This window comes from Peromyscus californicus, unplaced genomic scaffold (genome assembly GCF_007827085.1).
Source record: "Peromyscus californicus insignis strain IS unplaced genomic scaffold, ASM782708v3 Scaffold_14__1_contigs__length_90479793_seg_2, whole genome shotgun sequence".
In the NCBI taxonomy this organism is placed as follows: domain Eukaryota; kingdom Metazoa; phylum Chordata; class Mammalia; order Rodentia; family Cricetidae; genus Peromyscus; species Peromyscus californicus.
The window spans coordinates 8,835,811-8,859,401 of NW_026294436.1; the positions used below are offsets into that span (position 1 = coordinate 8,835,811).

The 23,591-nt window shown below is 44.6% G+C and overlaps 1 long non-coding RNA gene across 1 annotated transcript; it reads left to right on the plus strand.

Annotated features, from left to right (window-relative positions):
* Positions 1-447: 447 nt before the first annotated feature.
* On the plus strand, positions 448-23,225 carry LOC128109614 (uncharacterized). Its single transcript, XR_008217859.1, has 4 exons — positions 448-904; positions 2,693-2,850; positions 9,123-10,690; positions 23,050-23,225. It is a non-coding gene; the product is annotated as an uncharacterized LOC128109614 (long non-coding RNA).
* The last annotated feature ends 366 nt before the right edge of the window (positions 23,226-23,591 follow it).

Consider the following 23,591-nt stretch of genomic DNA (forward strand, 5'->3'; position numbering starts at 1 on the left):
ATTTATGTCTCTGGAATGCTAGAATTAAAGGTGTGAGTGCCACCATTTCTAGCCTTTGTATCTAGTGGCTGTTCTGTCTCTGACCCCAGAGAAGTTTATTAGGGTGCACAATATTTTGGGGAACACAATACCACCACAGTTGTGAACATCTGTTGTGGGTAGTAGGAACGGAGCTCAGTCCTCTGCAAGAGAAGCATATACTCTTAACCAGCTGGCCATCTCTCCATTCCTGAGATTGTGTTTTGAAAGAGTGTTTGAGTATGATAGGTGTTCACTGGTGAACACATGACAAGAATTAAAGTCAGCACTCCAAAGGTTAGCCAGCCGATTTGAGAATGACGTGAGATGTGATTTTCCCGGGGGGAGCAGTGTCTCACAAAGGAGAAGGACAGCTGAAATGAGCCCGATCTCAGTAAATCCCGGCATGCTTATCGCGCTACTTATTCTCAGCACTTCTCCTAGATTACACTTGGAACTGTGTACAAGGCTCTTGCTGTTTTATGCTGGGAAATCTCTCTCCCCCGCTGATAAGATTAAAGAGCTAACTCTCAGGATGCTTGGCCAGCCTGCAAGCCTGCAATCAAGGTGACACTAGATTCCTGGGGACCTTGACTGTTGGGGGTTGGGAAGGAGGAAAGAGAGCAGCAGGGAAGGATTCTTCCAGAAGCTCCAGAAGCAGCTTGAGCAGCAGAGAGAAAAGAGGCAAAGTGTGGGAGGCAGAGGATGTGAGGGGGCATTCACTGCAGCTCTTTGCCAACTGGAGAGAGACAAACGGCATGCTCAGGAATTCCAGTGTTGGTTGCACAGAGCAACTAGGGGAGGAGCTTTGCCATCACCAGAAGGACTGCCTTTCCAGACTTTTGAACTGGGCCTCCCTCACAGAAGGACCACCTTTCCATTCCAGGTACCCTACCCCTAGTCTTCTATTTCATCAGATTGTCGTCCTTGGGGACAAATCTTTGCTTTTTAGCTATGCTAATGTTGGAATGAAGGCATTCTAAAGACTCCTGTACCCCTCCCTTTGGTTATCAAACCATTGAAACAATGGACCCAAAGAAGTTTGAATTTCCCCAGCAATCTCCTGCTGGGAGAGGGAAGAAGCCAAACCTGGTGCCAGCCAGCAGGGGAGCTTGTCTTGTGGGATGGGATTTCACCTCGTTCTGACTACTTGTCAGACCACCTTGTAGGAGAGAGGAACTCAGAGGATGATGGGTTGACTCTGTGTGGAGGAACTGCATAGGGCTGCTTAGCTATGCATAAACGTCTTGTCTTCTATTCACCTCAGAACCCTGAAGCTGGACTAGGGGTGGGGGTGGGGTTACTGGTCCTCTTTCTTCCTCTCCTCACTGAACAAACTTCCTTTCTCTGCTTTTCATTATTGTCTCCTTAATTGTTCTGTTGAGGGAAGATGCTTGATCCTAGTTTGTTAGGACTGCAGGGCCTAGGTTGTGACCCCCACAACTCCAGGAACCGTTTTCACTTCCAAGACAATGAGTGGGAAGCCTTGTAGACCACATTTCTGAAACCCAATGCCTCCCCCAGAGCAGACTCCTGGTAAAGGTTTTGTTAAGTTGAATAAATAATAAGACTGGGGATATAGCTCAATGGTAGAGCATGGGACTATCGTGAGATGGGTCTTAGGTTTAAGCCCCCCAGCCCTGGAAGTTGGAGAGAGGGAAGGGATTCAGACGTCTTTCCAGTACACAGATTAAGTTCTCTTATTGAACACAATGAGAGCATCAGTGCTAGTTTTGGATTCAATAATTTCATTATCCCAAATGATCTTGACTGTGAAAGCAGGGGATTAGAAAAATGACAAGTGATCAGACAAAAAGGAAATAAAAGACGCAGTGAGGGCACGAATTTAAAAAACGAAAGGCTTAAAGGGGCAGATGAGGAGGGAGTGTGGTCCTCCAGACTGCTTCTGGCAGTGACACAATTTCACAAGCATCCCAGGATCACACCATTGTCTGCATTAATACCAAAACACAGGACAGAGGCCGTAACCTGAAATGCAGAGTGGCAATACCTTTTCCTGAACTATGTCTCAGAGTATGAGGCCCAGAGAAACATTTATTCTACTGATCGATACAAAATAAGACATGCAGCCCCAGGCTTAGGAGCTCTGTACACTTAAAACAGTCTTTAAAGGACTGCAGAGCTGGCTCTGGGTTTTATAAGTATGACGAACTGCCCGGGTTTGGATACCCAGCACCTGTGTGAGTGAACAAGCAGGCATGGGGGTGGGGGTTTGTAATCCAGTGCAGTGGAGGCAGAGCTTGCTGCTGGCCAGCCACTGTAGCTGAATTGGTGAGCTTTGGGTTCAGTGAGATGTGTGTCAAAAACCAGGTGGAGAGGGACTGAAGAGGACACCTGTCTATGTGTAGTCTGTGCACAGGCACACACACACTCTAAAAAAATCAATTAATTAGAACATACAATTGCTTGACAGAGCTTCAGAAAATTTGGTAATAGCTTAAATGCCTTTTTATTGTCAGAAACAAAGCAGCAGAATTAGAAATCTGACTCTGTAAACACGATCCATGAAGAAACAGGGAATTGCATTTTATCAGCTGAATGTCTTTAAAAATGGCTGTGTTTGATCTGTCTGGAAATGCTTTGCCTTATCTACCATCCCAGGCAAGAGTAATAAACAGAACAGCGATAAACTCAGTAATTATGGATGCTGTAGGTTCCAGAAGGTTTCGGAGGCTGTGGTCCACGGGCAGCGTTATCACGAGAGGCCATCAAACCAGGTGGAGTGTCTTTTCATGATGAGTTTTCGGAGGACCCTGGTCTTGTCCTCCTTCTCCTCAGTGCACCCTTATAGGAGATGGTGTGACATAAAGGGTAAGTGCAGGGTGCTGTGGTAATCAGAACCCCAACAATAAGCCCCTACCTACCCCGGTAGCTGTGAGCTCCAAGCAAGCCACTAGACTGACTTAAGCAAGCCTTGGGCTTCTTCTGCTTGATATTACCCCACGATGGACACAATTGCAAGAACACATTTAGATCTTCCTAATAGTTTCGTAGCTGTGATAAGCTTGTACTTTTTTTTTGAAATTTATGCAAGATAACACTTATTTACATCACAAGGAGATTACCTCTCTGCCAAATATCATGTGCAAAAGCCTGATGTGATGTGTGGAAGCCAGCAGTTTGTATAGGTCTCGTTTATTGCGGCCTGCCTGTCCCAAGCAGGAAAGGCTGCTCACCTGTGGAGTAGACTTTTGAAAGGCCCTCTCCATTGTTCTGGAAGTGTGGAGTGGTCTGAGCTCTACATGAGTTCTCTAAAAAGGACAGGGGCATGCTTCTCTGACTGAACTGAGTGCTCATAGACAGAGAGACACTCACAAGCCTCTCCCCCTTGCACGTAAAGCTGAAAGAAGGGAATCGCTTCTTCTTGCAGACGGTTTGGATGTTTGTTTTAGCCTAATGAAAAGATCACAAATTCTGAACTATCCAACTGCAACTTATTCCCCAATTGAGCACATTGATCCAAGGTTTATCTCTGTGGCCATTACGTGAGAACTGGACCCTGTTTGCAGCTTCGAGTTGGCTGTGGTTCAGGGCCAGGCTGAGAGCTCAGAATGAGCATTCCCAGAAGCCGTGCTTTGTATGCAGCGGGCTGGAGACTCTGGAAGGAAAACATTGCTTGTTCATTTATTAACATTTTCCTCTGGTGATGGTTCTGTGAAGACTGCTCAGGCTGTGTGAGAGGCGAGGGGAGAGCTGAAGGGGACGCATGTGTGAAAACATGTCTGGTGGCCCGGCAGGCTCGGCCATGCCTGGCTTTCCCCACACAGGTGTTGTTCCGCCATTACAGCTGATTCTACCGTTCTCTTTTCCCCTTTCCCAGGCAGGGGTGCCATCTGGCTCTTCTCCTTGGGTGTTATTTCTCTCGTGCTGGCTGTGATAAACCATGTGGGGAGGACTAGGAGGAGTGAAGAGAGGGGGAAACACAGTCAAAATATATTGTATGAAGAATGATTTCCAGTAAAAAATAATAAGAGTCCCCCTCCCCCAGCAAACCGAACCAAAGGCATCTGTTTTCCCTGCCAGCCGCTTTCTATCAGCCGTGAAGGCATATGTGCCCATTCAGGTCCATGAGCACTCCCTTCTCCTCACAGGCTTAGTCCCCCCCACCCCCCACCCCCCCCCACCAACACCTTATATTCCAGTGGCCATGAGCTCACCTCGGTCAGTGCCCCATCGGATCATGGGGCTGGTCTTTGTTTCCTTTGAATGGTTTTTCCCTTCCCCTCTCCCAATAGCTCACTAGCTGGAGACTATACCTCCAGCCAAAGACGTTTGGAAGACATTTCAGATCCAAATTATAACAGTTTCCTGTCATCAGGAAACACTGAACTATACTGTCTATCAAAGAAACTCAAGAAATGGCATTTCACTCTGACTTTATTATATATTTCAAAATTAGAGTATACTCTTTATACAAAGTGATGGGTTTCACCATGATATTTTCATACATGTCTACCATATACTTTTCCCCTACTGTCCTCTCTTGTCTCCCAACTAGTCTCCTCCCTAATATTGCTGCTTTTACTTCCATGTCATACATATATTTTATACATACATACATACATACATACATACATACATACATACATGATAGATAATCTAAACTCACACAGAGGGGAAATGTGGTCTCCTCCACCTCTCTCTATTTCCCCTTCCCTCCCTCACTCTCTGTCTCTTGAGATAGCATCTCATATAACTCTAGGCTGGCCTCGATCTTGTTACTTAGCTGAAGATGCCCTTGAACTTAGATCTTCCTGCCTCTGTCTCCCTGGTGGTGAGAGGATGGGTGACTGAACCTGGCTCACTAGGGCTGACCCCAGGCTCTGACCTCGACAACCCTGGTAATACTAGATCCATAGCAACCTAATTTTGTACCATCTCAGATCTAGCCTGTGAACTCAGGGCTCCCTATGATACAAGGACCATTAGCTGCTTCCTCCTTCTCTGGGAGGTCCCTCTGGTTCTGCCGGCACACTTCAAGGATCAGGAGCTTAGACTCTGAGCTCAGAGGAAGAAGCACTGTGCCAGAAGGCTGCGACGCATCATGTGCTAACTGATCTAGTCCCTTCTGGACAGCTGCCTGTGGGATCGTGCTGTCTTTTGCGCAAGTGTTGGGGCTGTGAGTGCAACCTCTGCATCGGACTGGTGACACTGAGGACTGAACCCAGGCGTCACCATTTATAAACCCAGACCTGTGCAATAAGCTCTATCTCTCAATCTTTATTTATTTATTTTTTAGTAAATTTGTTAATTCTTTGAGAATTTCATACAATGTATTTTGACCAAATTTACCCACAACTTCTTCCCTTAATTTGTCCTGGATCCACTCCCCTCCTCTCCTCCCAATTTCATGACCTCAGGTTTTGTTTGTTTGTTTGTTTTATTTAAAATCCCATGGACTTCAATTTATGCTGTTCCTATACTCTTGGATTGGAGCCATCCATGGGGTGGGGTCAACCTACCAGGAACCACGCCCTTAAAGACAATAGATTCTCCTTCCTCTAGAAGCCATCAACTATCCCTAACTCCCCAGTTAGGGGTCGTGGCTCATATACATCTTCCTGCTCTGTGCTAGAATGTGGACTGCCTTGATCTCATGCAGCCAATGACAGCCACTGTGAGTTCACGAGTGCAGTGACCCTGTCATGTCCAGAAGACACTGTTTGGTTCCGGGCCCCCAAGACCTCTGGATCCATGATGTTCCCTGAGCTCTGAAAAGAGAGTGTGGTATAAATGCCCCCTTCATAGCTGACCACTCCATAGTCACTTATGCTCCACATTTAGACTGTGGGTTTCTGTGTTAACTTCTGTTGAGTGTACACGGAATATTCTCTGGTGGGGTCTGAGAGCTGTACTGTCTATGGCTGTAGAGATATGGATTTGCAGGGAAGTTTGATACTCTGCCTATTTAGCAGAGTAACAGTACCAGGATCACCCCTGGGCTTGTGAGCTCTCTGCCCACGAGTTCTTGGTCAGATTTACAGTACCAGGCATGTGTTTCCTCCAGTAGCAGGCCTTCAATCCAATCAGGAAGTGGTGGGTTACCTCATACCCCTTGTGCCACCATTGCCCTGGTGGGCATAGCTTGCCCTCAGTCGTTATTGCAGTTCACAGGACTAGCAATTCGGTAAGACTATTTATTTTTCTTTTTATTCCTAGCGGCCTCATAGCACCTCCAGTACTATGAGAGCTAGCCAGCTGTGAGGAAGCTTCCTGGTCAGTACTGACTTGATTTCTCCATGCCCTGTGACCAGTGTATGCGGAGTCAGTCTTCAGCTGGAGGATCTTAACCATCAAGTTCTGGTGAACAACCAAAAGCTATGGCAGTAGCCTGTATTGTTTTGGGGGCTCTCTAGAACATCTCTAACTAACAACTCTGGGATTGTTATTTGACAGCCCATAGCTTCTGAGGTAAACATAATCCTCTGTAGGGTGACTCCAAGCAAACTGTTTTATATGAATGAATGAATGAATGAATGAATGAATGAATGAAAGAAAAATATATAAAGCTTACAAAGTAGTAGGTTTCTATATAGCATTTTGAAAATACCCATTTTTAATGTTAGCTATTCCTCCCCCAACAATCTCCTCCCTACCACCCTTCTGTCTCCACACTTTACCCTTCCTCCTCAATAGGTTTTGTGTATACCAATAATAGGTTTCTCTACCAATACAGTACGCAAGATCCAGCAGAACTGAAAAAGTAAAAGAGCAGGTTTATTTGAGCAAAGCAACTCACGGGTGAGTTCTCCAGTCCCAGAGATCAGGCTGGAGAAGTCATGTGCCTGAACTAAAGCAGGGAGGTTATATAGTCTGTAGGCGAGGGGTGATGAGAGGTGTGATGATGTGTCCACCACAAGCTGGGTTTGTGCCCAAGTATGGTAAAAAACTGAATGCTTCAGGGGAGGAGGTGCTGTAGCCGCCAAGAATGTGCAACTGGGCTTTTTGGTGCCTTTTCTTGTTGGAGATTCTCTGAGAGGGTGGGGTTTGGAGGGAAAGAGAGAGGTGGGGCTTCTCAGACTATGTAGGAGTGAGCTGGAGGTTCCAACCAAACACTCCTCATATTCCCCTTTGCCTTCCTGTAGCCTGTGTTCTGCTGTGTCCCTCCTGCATTAAGATCTTTCTTCCCTCTCCTCATCAGTGGTTCCTTTCTAGTTTCCTGGATTCTTCAGGTTAAACACAGATCACAAGTTTCGTTCAAAGATCCATGTGAGATAGAACATGGGACTTTTTTCTTTCTGGGTCTAGGTTACCTCACTCAGTATAATGTTTTCCAGCTTCATCTGTTTACCTGCAAATTTCATAATTTTATTTTTCTTTACAACTGAAGAAAATTCTACTGTATACAGGTACATTTTCATTATTCATTTACCAGATGCTGGGCATCAAGGTTGTTTCCACAGCCTAACCATTAAGAGTGGAGCAGCTATGAATATGCATGAGCATGAGTTTCTACAGCAGGAAATAGAGTCCTTTGGGTACATTCCCATGAATGGCTGTGGTGGTTTGAATAAGAATGGCCTCAACAGGCTCATATATTTGTATGCTTAGTCATCAGGGAGTGGCACTACATCGGAGAGATTAGCAAGTGTGGCCTTGTTGGGGCAGATGTGGCCTTGTTGGGGTGGGTGTGGCCTTGTTGGAGCAAGTGTGTCAGTGGGGGTGGGCTTTGAGATTTCAAAAGCCCAAGCCAAGTCTAATGTCTTCTCCAGCACCATACATGTCACCATACTCCTCACCATGATGACAATGGACTAAACCTCTGAAACTATAAACAAACTTCCAATGAAATGTTTTCTTTTATAAAAATTGCCATGGTCATGGTTTCTCATAACAGTAATAGAACAATGACCAAGACAGTGGTGTATCTGGGGCATATGATGGACCTATTTCTAATTTTCTGAGGAACCACCACACTGATTTCCACAGTGGCTGTACCAATTTCCACTCCCATCAACAGTACATGAGGGTTGCCCATTCCTAAATCCTTCCCAGCATTTGTTTTATTTATTTTTTCTTAATCTTAGTCAGTATAACTGGGATAAGATGAAATCTGAAAGTAGTTTTAAGTTGCATTTCCCTGGCAGCTGAGGATGGTGAACACTTTAAAAATATTTCTTAGCCATTTGAATTTTTTTTCCTGAGAACTCTGTTCAGTTCTACATTCCATTTTTAAGATTAGGTTGTTTATTTTCTTGGTAGTTAGGATTTCTTTTGCTGTGAAGAGACACCATGACCACAGCAACTCTTATAAAGGAGAACATTTAATTGAGGTGGCTTATAGTTCAGAGGTTTAGTCCATTATTATCATGGTGGGAAATGGCAGCATGCAGGCAGACATGGTGCTGGAGAAGGAGCTAAGAGTTCTACATCTTGACCTGAAGTCAACAAGAAGTGAACTGAGACACTGGGCTTGGCTTGAGCATATATGAGACCTCAAAGTTTTGGTTAAGCAGCAGTGCTCGTGGCTGGTTACCGCCTGCGGCGGCCATGCCAAGAAAGAAGAGTGCTGGTTGGCAGAAGAATCATGAGCCATAGTTACCTTTCTAGAGCTTTATTGGGGGGGGGGGAGAGAGAGAGAGAGAGAGAGAGAGAGAGAGAGAGAGAGAGAGAGAGAGAGAAAACAGAGAGATCGCACGGAGGGAAGAGAACGGAAGGAGAGGGTGCAGAAAAGAGAACACACAGAGGGCATACCCGCTTTTTAGGCTGGGATGCCATCTCAGGCTGGTGACATAATTAAGGACATAATCCTTACACAAAGCCCACCTCCATAGTGACACACTTCTTCCAACAAAGCCACACCTCCTAATAGTGCCACTCCCTATGAGCTTATGGGGGCCAATTACATTCAAACTACCATAGTAGTTTTTTTAGTTCCTTATATATGTTAGACACTAGTCCTCTGTCTATTCTGCAGGCTGCTTTTTTAGACAGTTAATAGCTTTCTTTTCAGTACAGTACTTTTTAACTTCAGGAAGTCCCACTTGTAGATTTGGGTCTTATGTAGTGAGTGACTACAATCTTATTCCTAAAGTCCTTACCTGAACTTGTACATGAAGTGTGTTCCTTATGCTTTCTTCTAGATGTTTCTCTGATCAACATTGGAATTGATTTGTGTGAAGAGAGAAAGAGAAGGAGCTCTTTAAGAGAAGAGGGACCAGAGGAGTCCATGCTTTATAAGAGCCAGCAAGAAGTAGCTGAGACAGTCCATGGGAAGTATTTCATATACTGTGTAGTTTTGTGTACAAAGATACTTCTGAAGAGTTAGACAAAAAGCTGTCACACCACTCAAACCCCACCCCCTTGCTACACTCACAAGTTTTCCTTTGTAATGTAGAAAATTTGCTAGGAACCTGTTTCTTGTTTAAAAAACATCTGGGGGCATATGCTTCAAGGTCATAGGCAGATGTAGCAGTTACCTGCTACCTCACTAGGGGTGGTGCTTCAAGGTCAAAGCTAGAACAGCTACCCACTATATCGCACATCTGCAATTGTAGCATTTGGGAGGTAGGGGCAGGAGGACCAGAAATTTGAGGTCATCCTAGGCCAAATAGTGAGTCTGAGGCAAACTTGGGCTACATAAGACCCTGTCTCAGGCACACACACACACACACACACACACACACACACACACACACACACGAAAACAATAACAAAACTCTGTCTTGATTAAACTACTATAAAGGTTCACTTTCCCTTTCAGCCTTATTTACTATGCTAATTTGATCTTTGGTGAACCAGTTTTCAAAATTTCTCCAGTTTTCCATTTTATTTTTTCATTAAGTTTTTATTTGGAGATAATTGTGTTGGCAGCAGTAATAAGAAATAACACCCAGAGCTGGGCAGTGGTGGTACATGCTTTTAATCCCAGCACTTGGGAGGCAAGTGAATCTCTGTGAGTTTGAGGCCAGCCTGGTCTACAAAGTGAGATCCAAGATAGCCAGGACTGTAACAAAGAGAAACCTTGTCTTGAAAAACAAACAAAAACCAAACCAAACCAAAAAACAACAGCAAAAAAGAAAAAAGAAATAACACTCAGAGTGTCTGCACTACAGTACATTTACACTCTGTATCTGCATATATAGTCTCTCTCTCTCTCTCTCTCTCTCTCTCTCTCTCTCTCTCTCTCTCGCTCTCGCTCTCGCTCTCGCTCTCGCTCTCGCTCTCGCTCTTGCTCTCACTCTCATGGTTCCGAATGTTTAATTTCCTTTGTTCTATCTTTAGCTTATAAATTTTCAATTTCTGTATTCTTCTGTTGAGTCAATATGTTATGTTCCATTTAAGTCAGTGTAATTTCCAGTCCTATAATTCCTACCTGGTTCTCTAGAGCGTCTGCTTCCCATTAAGTTATCTTCGTTCTTGTTGAATGATTCTTTATTTTCACTTGTTTCAAAGGTGCTCTTAACTTTCCATTGATGAATTAAGTCATAACAATTCTTATATTGTTTTGTATGGGTGTCTACTTTTCTGTCCATTCCAGGTGAGATTTTCCTCCTTTTTTGTATTATATTTATGTTATATTTTCTGTGATGATTAAAAAAAACTGGACCTGTCTGAGAATCTAGGTCTTATGTATGTATACTTTCTATTTCAGCTGTGCTTTGTAATGCTGCTCTTTCAGGGGTTGAGAGCTCACCCTTTGATTTTCCAGGTAAGGATAGAACCTTGAACTTGTTCTCTCTTGACACTTGAAGGAGTGAAGTCTCTTTGTTATGACTGAGCAGGGTTTGGACTTTGGTTCCCTATGAGACCTTCACTGTATGAGCTTGTAGGACAGTGTGCTGTGTTACTGCTCCCGTGTACACTGGAAGCAGCTCATGTCACTACTGGGTGGTGATGGAAATCTATATGGAAGCAGCTCATGTCACTACTGGGTGGTGATGGAAATCTATATGGAAGCAGCTCATGTCACTACTGGGTGGTGATGGAAATCTATACTCGCCCACAGCCCTCCTCTGACTGGCATGGAGGAGTGAGTCTTGCCAGTGAGCTTATCTAGGCTTCTCAGCTGGCATCCACTCACACTACAGCCATGCTGAACCTGGGCACTGCTCAGGATGGTGACAGTCTGCCTTCTGACTCTGCCCTCTTAGACAGTATCCAGTGAGTTAGTTCAGGCCCCTTGCTACAAGTCAGCAAGGGTTGAAGCTCAGCTGCCACCAGACCTTTGCTGCCGCAATGGTGCCAAGCTTGTTTTTCTGTTTTGTTTGACTGGATTAACTAGATGATTGACTAACTGAAAATCAGTCTTCAATCAGGTTTATCTGTCCCCTTGGTACTTTTACCGAGAAAAGTAAGATTTTGTAATGGTATTGATGTTTTGTGGGCTCTTGCTATTTCCAGACCACCAGCTTCCTCAGCACTGTGTATGGGGTCCCAGAAGCACAAAGAATACCTAGGCAACCCATAACCACTGTGTGCCTTGGGATCCGAGGTCCCCAGGGCATCTCCTTTCTTCTGTATGCTGTTCACACTCTACTTATGTTTGTTCATTTATAATTTCCAGGGCCTTTAGCTTCATTTTAACATAACAAAATATCTGAGATAGTTCACTTATACAGAGAAAGGTTTATTTTGGCTCATGGTATTAGAGGTTTCAATTCATTGGCCTGACACTGTTTTGGGTGTAGTACAAGGCAGCAGCTCCTGGTGGGATCATATGGTAGAACAGACCCACTTACTTTGTAGACAGGAAACAAAAGAGAGAGGAAGGGGCTGGTGTGTCCAGTCTCCTTTGAGGACACACCTCCAATAATTAGAAAACTTCTCACTAGGTTCTATGTCTTAAAGGTTCCATTCCTCCCAGCAGTGCCAACTGGGGACTAAACTTTAAACACCTGACCGTTAGTGAAGATATTTAAAGATTTATTTTACTTTTTATTTATGTATGTATTTGTGTGTGAGCTGCAGCCATCATGGTTTGGTTCTGGAAACCTGACTTGGGATGATGAAGGAATGAAGAAAAGACAGACACATGTACAGAAAAGCTGGGAATAGATAGGTTGTGTACACTTTGATGGAGAGTAGAAATTGCATTACAAGCCAGAACCTCAGTGCTTTTATTACATAACATGGGGAGGAGCAGTTGGCTAGTCTTGGTAGGAGGTCTCTGTAGGAGGGGAGTCTCAGGCTGTAAACGGAGAGAAGGAAGCTGAAGTTGATGCCCTCTGTACACTCTGTCAGCATTCACACACAGACCAAGGCTTTACCAACTTCTTGAGCTGACCTGGGGAAGGCTTTGCCAATTCCTGTGGATCTCAGGCATCTGGCCGGATCCTTCTCAATGACATACATTCACTCAGGACTTCATCCACTCCTTATGCAATCACTCAGGGTTTCCTCTGCTCCCCACAGGTATGTGGGTATGTGCATACAAATGTACAGGTGCCAGAGGAAGGTATTGGATCCCCTGAAACTGGAGTTGCAGGTAGTCATGAACTACATGCCATGGGTGCTAGGAACTGAACTTGGGTCCTCTACAAGAGTAGCAAGAATGTTTAACCACTGAGCCATTTCTCCAGCCCCCTGAGGGCCATTTAAGATGCAAACAACACTGAGAAGTTCTCAGTGGAGGAAAGGGAAACTGCATGTCTACTCTATACTCTCCAAACTGAAGGTGTCTTCTTTCTTCAACAAAACAAGGTCTTGATTTTATCACAAACTTTCTCCAAATAAATATTAGGGAACTAATCCCTTGACTGGCATAGTTATAAAATTTATATTCTTCCATGTGGTTATTTGAATATTTTTCTAAGACTTGTGACTTGTGTCGTTGGACTCATTAGTGACAGTGTTGTGATGATGGAGCATGCTATTGGCCACTTAAGAGGTCGTATTAGTGACAGTGTTGTGGTAATGAAGCAGACAGCATTGTACTGGTGTTGTGTAGCAATATCCTCTGAGTTCAAACTTCCATCCTGGAAGGAAGCTCTATAAACTCAGAAAATTCCAATGGAAGGCTCCTTCAGACTCAGGAAGTAAACAATTGATAAGTCTCAGAAAGTCCCTGAAACTTACCCAGTGTACAATGCCTCTTACTGAGGAAACAGTGATCAGTCAAGTTGTCTGGAAGAAATTCTCTGACCCTTTGGGTTGCCTACAAGTCATACAGAGAACACCAGGATTCCAGTTTTTGTGCATCCGTGTAGGCTCTTTGTGATACATTTGCTTTTGAGTTGTTCCTCATTATGTAAACCATCCCTCAACTATTCTCCTGTAAGTAACTTCAATAAATTCATTGGTTCTCCAAATCAGACTTTTGTGGTATCATTTCCTTGGTTGGTGTCCATTCTCCATGTGGGGTGAACAGAGGTTTGTGCTGCATCTTTCCAAGAATAGCATTCACTAACATAAATTAGCTTTGACTAAGGTGAACTGTGCAGGTTATCTCCTATGGACACAGATAACTGAGAATTAGTTGCAGAAGTGTTTAGTCTAAGAAACAGATTTTTTTTTTTTTTTTCGAGACAGGGTTTCTCTGTGTAGCTTTGCGCCTTTCCTGGAACTCACTTGGTAGCCCAGGCTGGCCTCGAACTCACAGAGATCCGCCTGGCTCTGCCTCCCGAGTGCTGGGATTAAAGGCGTGCGCCACCACCGCCCGGCCTAAGAAACAGATTTAAAGTTTGCAAGAACTTGTTCTCAGGTAGGAAATAAGCCTATTGTGGGACTGACAAATAGGTTCTTATACACACAAGCCTATAAAAAAACAAACAAAAACTTCAATCAAGGATTTTCCAAATTCTAGCTTGTCATTATTATATATTATTATTAATACTCTGCATTATTACTTACCTTGTTACTGTGCCAAAATACCCTATGAAAACAACTGGAGGAAGGAAGGGCTTATTTTGTCTCACAGTTTGAGGGTACAGTCCATCCTGGTGGTGAAGGCATGGCAGCAGGAGCATGAGGCATCTGGTCACATGACATTCACAGTCAGGAAGCAGAGCAATGGATGCTGGTGCTCAGCTCAATTTGTCCTTTGTGTTCAGTCCAGGACCCCAGCCCATGGGATGGTGTTGCTCACATTTAGATGGGTCTTTCTATCTCAGTTAACCCAATCCAGATAATCACTGGCAGGTGTGCCCAGAGACTTCAATCACTTCAAGGTGATTCTAGATTCTGTTAAGTTGACGAACAGTAGGAACTTCCATATAAACCTTCTCTACTAATACTGGTATTAACTCTTGAGATAAGTTCCTGGACCACTGTCCTCTTAGTTTCAGAACAGATTATGTATGCTTCACCATTTTGCTTTTAAGTTTTTTCTTTTGACTTAACCCCATCTTCCTTGGATATACCTATAGTCCCATGAAACACACATTCCGAATTACAGCCTTCTAATGCTCTATAATAAACTCGGGGTTCTTTGGAGAGGCCTCTTTTTGTTTGCCCTTTAAGTTGGTACAACAGCAGGAGTACCTTGGCCTCCAACTGAGCTGGGGAATCTCTTGTTAGCCATCTGTGATGGCCAGCTTTAATTGTCAACTTGACACAACCTAGAATCACCTGAGGAGGGTGACTCCACGGGGGATTATCTACTTTAGGTCAGCCAGTGGACGTGTGTTTGAGGGACTGTCTTAACTAAGTTAACTGATACAGGAAGCCCCAGCCCCATTGACAGCACTATTTATTAAACAGTATGTCCTGAAGTGTAGAAGAGTTGAAAAATCAAGTTGAGCACAAGCAAGTGAGTGAGCATGTGTGTATTCATTTTTCTTTGCTCCTGAGTGTGGATATATTTAGCTGGTTGTCTGAAGGGCCTGATGCCTTGATTTTCCTGCTATGGTAGACTATAGCCTGGAATTATAAGTGGAAATAAACCTTTTCTCCTTTAATTTGCATTTTGTTAGAGTATTCTATCTCAGCAACAGAAATGAAACTACACCACCATCCACGTTGGTTTAGCTAATGGAGTGTAGTGAGGGCTTGACACCTTGGACAGTCAGAACTGCAGTGAGCAACTCTCCCTCTTGGAAAGATGTCGGAGACTGCCCTTCATGGTTGACTACTGTAAAATTGGACTCTCCTGGGACTCTGGGACACTGGGTTCATAATTTACATGTTGCTTCCAGATAGCTGTTTGGTTGTCTGGCTTCACTATCAGGGAAGACTGTGACTCTTGGAGTAATAGATCTCAGTAATTCTCCCTCTGTTCTTTCATTAGCTGTTTTATTTTACTCTGTTCTATTTGTGTGTGTGTGTGTGTGTGTGTGTGTGTGTGTATGTGTGTATGTGTGTGTGTGTGTGTGTGTGTGTGTGTGTGTGTGTGTGTGTGTGTGCGCTCAGGTGTGTACAGGTAGGCATTATGTGTGTACTCATGTAAAGGCTAGGGAACAACCTAAGTTGTCATTTCTCAGGCTCTGCCCTTTAGGTTTTGAGATGGTCTCTTCCTGGCCTAGAACTTGCCAAGTAGGCTAGGAAAGCTGACCAGTGAGTCTAGAAATCTGCCCTTCTCTGCCTTACCAGTGATGGGATTACAAGCACGTACTACTACGCCTGGCTTTAGTTACTCATTCATCGAATCATTTATTCCATTGTCTACTTTTTTACTGAATTTCTATATTATTTTAGGAAGCACAGGGGAAACATGGGTGAAAACGTCCCTTTATCCCCCAGAGGATGATAATGGGTAGAGGAAGCAGTGGCCATTGCATCTAGTGCTGTGGTGGAGAGGGGCACTTGTGATGTGTGACCCTAATTAGTCTTGACAATAGAAACCCACAGTCGGATATCACGGGTGAAAGCCGAAAGATCAGAGAAGCAGAGCAGCAGCCACTAGAAACTTCTTATCTCTATGAATCCTCAGACTGAATGGGGGGGGGTCTAGAACCTGTCTCCACCTGCCTTGTATTCCTGTCTTTACCTCCCTAGTGCTGCGATTAAAGGCGTGCACCTCCACTGCCCTGCTCTGTTTTCTTTTAGACTGGTTCAATCTCATGTAGCCCAGGGTGGCTTTGAACTCCTGATCTTCCTCTTTCTTCCTCCCAAGTGCTGGCCTCTATGGCTAGCTAGTGGCAAACTCTGCCCTCTGATCTCTAGGCAAGCTTTATCTGTCAGAACACAAACAAAACATCACACAATACCTGTGAGCATCACAGAGCCTAAGATAGACCAGGGATAGAGTCAGGGGAGGGCTTCCCAAAGGAGAGAGAGAGCACCTGCCACTGAGTCTTGCTGAGGAAAAGGGTTAGCCAGATAAAGAGGGCTTGGGAGAAAGAGGCTGGCTGCTGCTGTGGAAAGAGCAGACAGGAAGGTGGGACCAGAGAACAGGGATGTGTGGTGTGTCGAGAGGTAGACTGGAGAGGCAGATGGCCACTGAGCCTAGATACCAGCCTCAAAACGATAGGTGATCATAAGAATTAAGTGTGTATGTGTGTGTGTGTGTGTGTGTGTGTGTGTGTGTGTGTGTGTGTGAGAGAGAGAGAGAGAGAGAGAGAGAGAGAGAGAGAGAGAGAGAGGAGGTCTTGATGCTAGGTTCTTTACCCACTTTCCACCTTATTTTCTGAAACAAGGTCTCTCCCGCTACGGTGGTTGGCCCCAGGCATCTTCTTGCCTCCCTCTCCCCAGAGCTGGAGCTACAAGCACATGCATCATGCCTGGCTTTTTATTGGTTTTGTTTTTCTTTTACGTGGTTCTGGGGGATTGAACTCAGGTCTGCATGCCTGCAAGGCAAGTTACTTTACTGACTGAGCTATCTGCCCCGTCCAGTTACCATGAAGGACTTTTATGCAGGGTAGTGGTATAATGTCCCAGAGAGAACATTCTGTCCTATGGAAGAGGAATGACTTGTGAGGGAAGAGCCTTTGTCTTGGCTATGGTGACTGTCCGTGCTAATCTTGGAGAGAGTCATTGTGTCCATTATACTGGGACATTAATGATTTTACATGAACCTAAGAGCAGAATTTTGTTTGTCTATTTCTTCCAAAAATGAGAGTTGAGAGAGTAGAAGACAGCCCGGGGATTGTGATGAACCTTCGAGACGTACTGCTCAGATGGACATCCATTTACCGAGCTGAAGATCTGTGGCATCTCATTCTTATAACTCCCAGATAGCTGAGGGCTGCCGTAATCAGTCAGGCTCCTTTCCATCCATTTGTGTAAATAACAGTAAGGGCCTTTCTTGAAGATCATAAAGAATGAAAAAATAGCTGCTTTTCAATGCTGTGAAAAAATGATAGGAACTGGTCCTAAAAAGGTAGGAAATGAAAGCTGCTTCCCATTCATTTCCTGTCTTTGGCTCTGAAGCCATTAAAATGTAAATCAAACTTTGAAACACACAGTGGAACAGAAACGAGAAAACATAGGACAAAGAGTGCTTGAGAAAAAAGGAAATAACTAATAGTTTTAGGAGGGATGAGAGGTAAGGGTGGGGGTATTTCCCCCAGGAAACAATATTGCTTTCATCAAAAAAGAAGAAAATATGAATTCCCTGGTTTCCTATGTCCCGGGGCTGAGTTTAATTAAGGCAAGAAATGGCATCGAGAAATGATAAATACAGCCGAGGCCAGAGCTGTGAGATGTTGCCCTGGAGAACAGAGAGGCGCTCAGGACTGGTAATCATCATTACATGAGGGATGAGGCATGTCAAGGAGGGTGGATGTCATGTGGATAGTATAACGAAGGACCAGATGGGGGTGATGTAAAATCCAAACACCTTTTATAGTACCAGAGTGAAGATGCAGGGAGCATGCTTGAGCCCAGGAAGATGCAGGGAGCATGCTTGAGCACAGGTTCTCCGAGGTTTGACAAAATGTGTCTTAGACATCTTCCTCTCTCACCTGGGGGATGGGGATGGAGCAGGTGGTACCTGCAGGCAATGTCCTTGGCCAAGAGCCACTTCAGGTTTCTCTGAGGGAGATGAGTGAGGAATACTGAGTGAGAAAGTATGTATAGGGTAAGGATCATGTTTTGGATGATCTTGGGGCAAAGTATGCATGAGTAGAAACCTAACGACAGTAATAAGAATTCTTGGGGCAGTGTGGGGGAGATGGCTCTGTGCTTGTTGTACAAGTATGAGAACTTGATTCTAGATCTATAGAACCCAGGTGAAAAGCTGGGTGTGTGTGGTGCCCTGCTTGCAATTCCAGTGTTTTGAAAGGTGGAGACTGGGTCTCAGGAGTCAGCTGGCTAGCTATCACAGTGTGTGAGCTCTGGGCTCAGGGAGAGACCCTGACTCTGTTAATAAAGTGTAAAATAAGGGAAGACATTAGACTTCAACCTCTGGTCTATACACACACACACACACACACACACACACACACACACACACACACACACACACCTGCATATCTCTACATATACATGCAACTCTCCCCCAACACACATGCAAAGAAAAGAGAAAAAAGAATGTTTAGAACAAATGGCAGGTCATAGAACATAAACTCATGTTTGTCTTTTTGGGGCTGGAAGACTTTGGGGAAAGTAATAACTTCTCTTTTAGTCAACAGTGGGACCAATCTACATCTAGATGGATTACTAAATGAAGCACTTAAACAGTACCTGGCACCCAGGCAATGCAATATATAAAAAATTAAAACCTATTGTTGGGTTGGGGAGATGGCTCAGTGATTAAAAGTGCTTGCGACCCACGTGTGAGGACCTGAGATCAAATCTCCAGCACCCATGTGAGAAGTCAGGCTATGCATGCATCTGTAACCCCATATCTGTGGGTAGCAAGAGAATGCAGGGTCTGTGCAGCTTGCTAGTCCTCAGGCTAGCCTCAGATCCACCGAGAGAGCCCATCTCAAGAGAAGAAGGTGGATAGTGATAGAACAGGATACCTGACATTGCTCCTCTGGCCTCCTTGGACCTGCATATGCATGCATGCATATACCACATGTGTGCATGCACACAACACACCCTATTGTGATGAAAACTGTTTCCTTCCTTCTCTCTCTCTCTCTCTCCCTCCCTCCTCCTTCTCTCCCTCTCCCTTTCTTTTTCTGTTGTTGTTAACTTGACATAAGCTAGAATTTTCTGGGAAGAGAGGACCTCTATCAGATTGCCTATAGGCATGTCTGTAGGGCATTTTCTTAATTAGTGATTGATGTGGGGGGGGGGACCCAGCTTTTTAGGAGTGGTACCATCTCTGGGTAGGTGGTCCTGGGTTGTATAAGAAAGCAGAGTGATAGAGTTTTAATGAACTTTTCTCATCTGAACTGAAAGTGCTCCCTCCAAGAGCCAAAGACTACCTAACAAAAAGCCAGTTCCAGATATGAGAATCCTTTTTTTGAGTTGTTGGCCAGGCTGTCCAAGAGACTCTCCAAACATACAGTCTATTACTGTTGCCCTGGGTTACCCCTGAGAGATGGAAGGTAAGTCTTTGTTGCTGAACACACAATGCATTTCATCAACAGCCCAGAGACCCTTAGCTGGAACTAACTTGAATGCCTCCTCCTTCATGACTAGTTTTTGTGGTACCAGAAGGCACTATGCAAACTTCATGCCCTGACTTCCTTCAAGTATGGGCTGTGTGGTGGTCTGAATGAAAATGGCCCCCATAGACTCATAGGTAGTGGCATTATTGGAGATGTGGCCTTGTTGGAGTAGGTATTGGCTTGTTGGAGGAGATGTGTCACTGAAGGCTGGGTTTTGAGATTTCAGAAGCTCAAGCCAGGCCTAGTGATTCATTGTCTTTTCCTGCTGCCTGCAAAACCAGATGTAGAATTTTCAGCTTCTTCTCCAGCACCATGTCTCCTGCATGCCACCTTGCTTCCCACTGTGATGATAATGGACTAAACCCCTGAACTGTAAGCCAGCCCCAATTAAATATTTTCCTTTATAAGAGTAGCCATGGTCATGATGTCTCTTCACAGCAACAGAAACTCTGACTAAGATGGACTGTGATGTGGAAATAAATCCTTTCTTCCCCAAGTTGCTTCTGGTCATGGTGTTTTATCACAGCAGTAGAAAGAAAACTAAGCCAGGGGCTATCTAACGACTTAATTGGAAATAGTGTAAAAGTAAAACACTCGATTGGGCATGTCTGAGACAACGCCAAGAAGAGGGTAGTCAAAACAGTGAGGCACTGAGGCAGGCATCCGTGGAGGAGTAACAACCTGAGGCTGAGCCATGAGTCCAGGACTGAGAAGGAATGGAGTCAGAACCAGGCTCGGAGAAGCGGAGGGCAGTGCTCAGACTCCATGCAGGCAGGCGCTTCCATCTCTGCTCTAAGTGTCAGATGGGTTTTAGAGGAAGGTTTCTGTGGGCATGACAGCATGGTATTGAGACAGTTGGCCTTCTCGGGAGAGCATTGTTGGCAGAACAGCATCATGACAGTGTGATGGGGTCCTGAAGGGGGAGAAAGAGTCTTCAGTCACATAGGGCAAAGGAAATCCTTGCTGTTACTGGTTTCTCGGAGGGAGAAGGTTCTACCTCATGTGACTGAGTCTGCATGCTAAGAGTCAGAAAGGCAGAAAAGGGGCGTCAGGTGTTAGGAAGACACTAGATGTCAGCAGGGTCTGGGCTTGTCTGCAGTGGTGGAGATGGGGAAGGACCTCAGAGTCACAGCAGGCATTGTTCGTTAACTGTGTCTGGAAAGATGACGCAGGGCTGTGTGGCTACATCTCTTCAGACTGCAGCTTCTGGCCCCTTAGAGTGACAACTTCTGTAAGGCCCGTAGCCTAACAATGAGCCCACTGTCTACAACAGTGCCTGGAAAACGATAGATACTCTAAGTATTTGTCATGAATGGATGCAGCGTCGAGTGCACCAATGGACATTTGTCCCTGGTGTGAAGGAACTGGATTAGGAGAGGCAACTGTTTGAGGAAGGCAACCTCAAAGCCTTCGGGAACTCCTACAGTAAGCAACCTGGCTTCTCTGAGGTTTTTGTAAGAAAATCTTGCCTTTAGATGATAGAAGAAACTCAAGGCAGATTAAAAGCTAAGTGGAAATGAGGAGTGCCTTGAAGGCCCAGAGTTATTGAGCAAGGATAAGGAACGCTGAGGAACAAACAGCAATCCATGCTATTCTGTCTTAGGCTGTCTGTCCTTCCATTTGGTTACCTTTTGCCTAGCTGGGATAGTTAGTTACTATTGTCACCTTGACAGGATGGAAGATGAACCTCTTGGTGTGCCTGTGACTGTTTCTAGAGGATGTTAACTGAAGTGAGAAAACTCACACACCCTGAATGTGGGTGGTACCATGTCATGGGCTGGAGTCCTGGACTAAATAAAAAGGAGGAAGTGAGAGCTGAGCCCCAGTATTCATCTCCTGCTTCCTGACTATGGCTGCCATGTGACCTGCTGCCTCACGCTCCTGCTGTCATAACTCACCACCATGATGGACTGTATCCCCAAACTGTGAGACAAATAACCCTTCCTTCCTTAAGTGGCATTTGTCTCACAGTCGTGGGAAAGGTGACTACTACTCGGCCCATCTACACTGCTATGGAGAAAACGATGGTTGCCTGATTTCTGCTCAATTGTGGAAAGAGTGAAGGTGTAATCAGTGAGCTCAAGGCACAGCCAAGGACTCCGTTAGCCTTGAAGAACTCTTACCAGCTACAATCATTCAGTTCAGAGATCGGATAGTTACTAAAGCAAGTTAGAGAGAGCGGCCTAAAAGACCTCTGTAAGGGTCTTTTCTAGCATGTTCTCTGGTTCCATGTGGACCCAAATTTCTTGGGAAGAGGTGAATGTGAAGACTGCTTTTAAAAATTCAAGACTTGATGAATGGATGCGAGAAGTGATGGAAGAGAGAATGAAGTCTAAATACCCAGAAGAAACAGCTCAAAACTTTTCTTCTTGGGTATAAGAAGAAGGGAGGTGTACGTTTTTGGCTTACTTGTAGTTACTTTCTCTCTCTCTCTCTCTCTCTCTCTCTCTCTCTCTCTGTGTGTGTGTGTGTGTGTGTGTGTGTGTGTGTACATATGTGTGGATATTTAGTTGCTTATTGTGAGTTTCAATGAGCATGGGATATGATGACAAAGATGTATAGATGTGCTGGTCTGGGTAGAGGAGCATGTATTTGCCTGTGTATGTGTGTGCATATAAGTGAGACTTTCTAAAAAGAGCTCTTGAGCTGAGGAGATGGTTCAGTATGTCAAAGCATTTGCTGTGCAATCATGAGGACGTGACTTCGAATCCCAGCAACCAAAGCTGAGGGCACATCTATAACCTGAGGACTGTGGGGCCTGAGACAAGAGGATGTCTGGGGCTTGCTGGCTACTAGACTAGATTCTGGTTCAGTGAGACCCTGTCTCAGGTGAATAAGGAAGAGAATGAGAGAGCAGGGCACCTGACATCCTCTTCTTCCCTCCACTGGATATGCATGGGTATACATACCAGTACATACATGTATACATATGCCACACACATAATACAGCACATGCATGTATGTGTACACACACACACACACACACACACACACACACACACACACACACACACACAGGTCTTGAAGGTCAAATGCTGTTGAAGTTCTTAGAGAGCCTCCCGCTGGGTTTCCATGGAAACCAGAGAGGCCAGCTCTGAGACAAATGGCAGGAAACTGAAGAAAAGGGTAGACAGCCTCATAAGTATCTTTTTATAATCTGGCCTTTCTAATACATCCACGAGGACAAGCAGGCTAAAGAGTGATCAAAATACTCAGATATGTTTTATGTTTTTAGTAAAAGGTGGAGGGTGGTCACTCTGTTTTTGTTTTATGTGGCTTTCACATGGAATCGATGTTATCCCTAGGATTTTCCCTTTGATTTCTTACTTTGCTGTGGTCTATGTACCAACCAGTTCTTGTTAAATATTTATGGACAAGATTAAAGACTTTATAAAACTTAGCAGCTGGCAGCTGTCCTCGCCGAAAGAATAAGGCAGAGAGTTTTCATTTTAATTGGATAACCGTGTGACCGAAATATCTAACCCCAAGGGAAATACAAGAATTAAAATATGTAAAGCAATTTAAAAAAGAGAAAGTGGCCTTTTACGTCTTGTCGCCCCGATTTCCTTTGGTGGTTTTGTGTGAAGGTGAAATGACAGTGCTTTTTTTTTTTTTTTTTTTTTTTAAATAGCTTCTAGGCCTCAGCACACCTCCTTGTAGCATGCGAATGGAAAGCACACTGTGCAGGTACCAGGAGTGACTTGCTGTTCATCCTTCTAGGAAGCATCATCACAGCAAACTCATGACTGAGTAAACTAAAATGTGGAGAAGGTGAGGATTTTCCCAAACCTCTTGATATTGACATTGATTAAAACAAAAAGGTGTTGAAAAAAGGGTCTTTTCTTTTTCATCCTCTTTTCTTTTTTCTTTTTTTTTTTTTTTTGTTTCTCGAGACAGGGTTTCTCTGTGTAGCTTTGCGCCTTTTCCTGGAACTCACTTGGTAGCCCAGACTGGCCTTGAACTCACAGAGATCCGCCTGGCTCTGCCTCCCGAGTGCTGGGATTAAAGGCGTGCGCCACCACCGCCTGGCTTCATCCTCTTTTCTATATCTCTTTTCTCTCCCTTCCTCCTCCCTTTCTTCTCTTTCCTCCCTCTCCTTCTTCCTCCCTTCTTTTCCTCCCTCTCTCCCTCCCTCCCATTCTGTGGGATTTGATTGAGAGAAGCCCCTATAAG